The sequence below is a fragment of the Prosopis cineraria genome, unplaced genomic scaffold (assembly GCF_029017545.1).
Source record: "Prosopis cineraria cultivar Desert tree isolate PC_DT_omini unplaced genomic scaffold, ASM2901754v1 PC8, whole genome shotgun sequence".
NCBI classification, from domain to species: domain Eukaryota; kingdom Viridiplantae; phylum Streptophyta; class Magnoliopsida; order Fabales; family Fabaceae; genus Prosopis; species Prosopis cineraria.
In genome coordinates, this window is record NW_026555339.1 from 14,732,117 (window position 1) to 14,737,095 (window position 4,979).

At 37.2% G+C, this 4,979-nt stretch overlaps 1 pseudogene; it reads right to left on the minus strand.

The window, feature by feature from the left end:
• Positions 1-227: 227 nt before the first annotated feature.
• Positions 228-4,453, minus strand: LOC129317358 (alpha-L-arabinofuranosidase 1-like; annotated as a pseudogene).
• Positions 4,454-4,979: the final 526 nt, after the last annotated feature.

A 4,979-nucleotide genomic window follows, 5' to 3' on the forward strand; every position in this document is an offset into this window, starting at 1 on the left:
CGAAAACGCAATGATTTTTGAGTATAAGCTTCAAGAGGAAGAATTGTAAAGATAAATAATAAAATAACTCGTACGAAAGGGATAAAAAAAGTGTTAATAACTCATACACTTTACTGCTTAATTGATGCTTTACATTGAATATTGACAACAAGGGGGAAACAAATACTAAATTTGCTCTTACATTTTTGCACTTACATATTCTAGTTCTATCCAATATGTGAACAATTTCACACGCACACGCACACGTTTATATGTATACTCAAGTTGGTTGATCACTTTGGAAATTCAAATGAAGCCACTGAATTTGCAGGAAGCACGACGGTCATAGTGGGGCCAGCATTCTCAAGTAGACCCACTTGCGGTACAACCTGCACATTCGAGGCGCAAAAACTCGCATAACATGTTGACTTTTGAATGAGCATTTCACAAGGGAGAATGACAATTAAGGACCTTCTAAGAACATTAATCATAATTACAGACCATGAAATTTTAAAATCTCAGTTAAGGACCATAGTCCTTAATTGTGATAAAAAAATGTAATTTGTGAGGTGGGATTTACTAACACGATTTGAAAATTCACCAACCCAACTTGAGAAAATTATTAACGTATATTGTGAAAACATGAAACCCTACTTGGGAATGAAATGTTTAACAAAAAGTGCTCCATGAAAATTCACTAACTAGACTTAAAAAAATTTCTGACGTATATTGTGAAAAAATGAAACCCTACTTGAGAATCAATTATTTAATAAAAAGTGACTTCTCTAAATTGGTGTTTTTTGTTAAATAATCGATTCTCAAGTGGAGTTTCATATTTTCATAATATACGTTTGAAATTTTTTCAAGTCGAGTTAGTGAATTCTCAAGTGATACTTTTTGTTAAACAATTGATTTCCAAGTGGGGTTTCATGTTTTTACAATATACATTACAAATTTTCTCAAGTTGGGTTAGTGAATTCCCAAGTGACAATAGTAAATTTCACCTTACAAACTACATTTTTTTAATCACAATTAAAGACCATGGTCCTTAACTGGGATTTCAAAATTTCATGGTCTGTAATTAGGATTAATGTTCTTAAAAGGTCCTTAATTGTCATTCTCCCATTTCACAACTACTAGCTAGGTGGTCCTTCTTTATTACGTGAAATCTAAAACGTGTTTCAAATGCATGTTCTATACATATCACTAGTGGTTATAGAGTTAACATCTTACAGTCGGGGCCGCTGTGTTGCACAAAATTTAAGAAACACGGTGTTCAAGAACTGTCGATAGTGTGGCTGGTTGATGATTTCATTTCCTAATTATTTTACATTGTTTAAAATGTCCATGATTTAATTATAAGTGAAAGATGAAACAATATCTAAAACAACATAAAGTTATACCTTCTTGGGATTATCAAAGGAATTCTCATCCTTGACATTGGTAGATGTGAGCAATGTAAAAGTTGATCCTGAAAGATTCGCACTCGAGTCCATGCCGTCAATGGTAATGCCAAGGGTCGCCATCTGGTCATCAAAGTTCACAACCTAAGGAGATAGATGGGATTTCAAATGAGTATAACCTCTTTAGTGTTCGATCAACTCGAGCATATGTGATGGATCATCCATGCATTACCTTGATTCTCAGATAACTCCTTTTGCTCTCCTGATTTTCCCAAACAATTGCCGACGCGACAATTGAAGCCGGGGCTTCAAGTGTTGAGTTAATGTATGTAGCTCCGCTTGATTGTGAGAAGAGTTGTTGTAACCAATAGCTTGGAATTCCATAACTCCGATATGAGTCGAATACAATAGCGTCTGGTATCCACCTATACATCCACACAAGATCGCACAATCTCAATCTTGTGTTATACAAGTGCGTAAACATGGAAAAAGCCCAAAAAGAAAATAATTAAGCATATTACTTCTTGTCATTTATATTTACAAAAAGTGGCGCATAGCAGACCATCCCAACAACATCACTGCATTGGAGCAAGAAAGGATATTCGTCAGCACATGAGTATTGCGTAAGTTGTAAACCAACTAAATGATATCATTAAGAAAATTTGACAATCAAGAGAACGATGAACCTGTTCTTTTCCAATCCCATAAGGAACGCGGCTTCACCCAAGGCAGACAAGAGGGTTCCAAAACCAGCATCTTGTTGCCAAACAGCATACTCGCTTACGAATGCTTTTGGACCAGCACGACTCAAAGAATCGAATTTGTTATACATTGAGAAGATACCCCTAGAGCTTGTATAAACATGGAAATCAAACAGATCCGCTGGATGATCTAATGGAGCAGTGGTAGCATCACAGTTTGAGATTATTTGAATATCTGGATAATGATGCTTTATGGCATTATAGAACTTAAGGTAGTTTCCTAGGTAGTTATACATCCCACAGTCCTCATTTCCAATAGCAACGTATCGTAGATCAAAGGGTTCGGGGTGTCTCAGAGAAGCCCTTATCCTGCCCCATCTTGATGTGAGAGGACCTCTTGCAAACTCAATCCCATCTAGAGCTTCCTACAAACACCAATGCCAAACAAGTTCAATCCAACAAGAAAAGGAATAACGATTGATTTAAGAACATCATATGAAGTTGAGAAGGCTAAATTATACTTGTACGAAAGGCCATATGTCAGTTGTATTGATTTCTTCATGACGACTAATGCCGGCGTTAAATACCCATAGTGGTAAGGCACCAAGGTCTTCTGCGAGCTGCTCAAATAGAAAAAAAAATGTAACAACATGTGGACTAATATGTGTGTGTATGAGCAAGGCCAACTCAATGAAGAGACAAACAATTGAAAAGCACATACTTGAAGAAACTCCAAAAAGCCAAAGCCATCATCAGTCCAATAGCCCCATATATCATTAAAGTGACCTGGTCTCTTCTCCCATGGTCCGACGGTATCCTTCCACCTATATGCATTTCTCAAATGATCTCCTTCAACATAAGTACCACCTAATACAATTGAAAGGACTAGTGAATTTTAAGGACGTCACATTGAACAATCATTTTAAAGAAGTTCCTTAATATACACTACACTACATATGCCTACCTGGAAATCGAAGAAATTTTGGTTTTAAGTCCGCAACCATCTGATAAAGGTCCTTCCGAAATCCATGTCCCTAATGGGGATAACAAATGAAAAATAAGCCTTGTCAAACTAGGTAAGAGGAAACACCAAATAGAAAAAAAATCTCTTCAAGCGTGCACTTTAGGTTAAGAGGACGAAAGAAAGGAAGGTAGCCCCACCTCTACCGATGTGTGTCCCGCAGGGGTGGGGCATACCTTTTCCTCTTATATGGTCGAAGATATCATTTCAAACATGACATACATTGTATGTGTCCATGGGCATAGCTGAGACTTGGTCTAGCCAAATGTCTCCTTTTCGAGTCGTCGTAATCTGGAGGCTTGAATTATAGTCTGATCTTGTGGCTTCAAGAACCGTCTCCATCCTTCTCCACTTCGCAACACGCTTTGCAGAAGCCCTACATACATAAATCATCCATTATACTTTGTATGCATGCTACTTTATGTATGCTAAATATGAGAAGCATGGCAATTAATCTAGGAGAAAGTGTCTCAGATCAATATATAACCTGATGTTAGATGATGCTAATTCTTGACCATTTGCTCCTGTGAATGAAACTTTCAGATCAACTGACCTCGACGAACGGACAAAGAAGACCACTCTGTATTTCTCCCCTTGCTCAATATTCTATAAAGGAATAAGATTAATCACTTTGGATTTAAAATACTGCAATCATGTAACAGCATATAACCAAAGGTTTAAAATTTATAGCCTCTTACCATGCCCCAGAAACCAGGGTTAGAGAGACCGACTCCTTGAGGGCATTTATTGGGAGAATGACAAAGGACATGCAGTTTCACAGCAACCTTATTGCGAGGAAAGCAAGAAGCAAGTTCAGTAGTCACGTGTATATTTGACCCATCTCCAATAATTGTCCATGGAGAAATACTTGAAGGAACCATTGCACCCCCAGCTTCAAAACCTTAACAAATTAATGCAAAATTCACGTTTAATTATCTGAATATGATATTAAAAGAAAGCCCGGCTCCAAAACCTTAACACATTAATATAAATTCATGTTTAATTATCTGAATATGATATTTAAAGAAAAGTACGTAGTGTCGGAGAGGAACATAAGATTTATAATCACCTCTATTGTTCACAAGTTCTGCCCATAGCCCTCCAGACCCAGCATGATTAATCTCCTATAAAACAAATGGTTAACTACCAGAGTGATACACAGTTGCACACAAAAACATACAAACTTTAGTATCGCGCTGCATATTCACCTCAAAAAATGCACCAAAAAAATGTTCAGGAATAGGCCTTCCGGATCGAACATCCACATGCAGCGTCGCATTGAGGGCATTGCATTGAGAAGAAATGGCTAATAGCACGAGCAAAAGAGCACAAGCTTTGTGCGGTGACATTTTTATGAATTGTCCAACACCAACGTTTCTATTTCTTTCGACACGTGCTTGCAAGTTTATATAACCTTGGCCCGGAACTAAGTATAGGCTTATTTTTGTTGAGAGACAGGTTATCCGAGATATCGTTTACATGTATGCCTAAACAGATATGATCTTTCGTGCCCCCCAACTATTTCCGACACAATGCCAGCAACAATGTTAGCTTTGGCATTTTAGACAACGGGGCTCCTAGATCTAATTTTAGTATTCAAAACAAATTCAAAGCAAATTTTTGTTGTTGCAGTTCTTAGCTTGCAATATCCAAATTTCAATGATGTCACGAATACCTACCAAAAAGGATTATGGAATTACATGGGAAGTGTGAACCATATTGCTTGAAACTTTTTTTTGTTACAATTCATACCGAAGTCTGAATATAGATGACTTCGGAGTAACTAAGGAGCTTAAATCTATCTTAAGAAACTTCTTTGGCATCCCTCGGACATCTAGAAATGAATTATAACCTTGCGGGTCTTTTGATATTGTG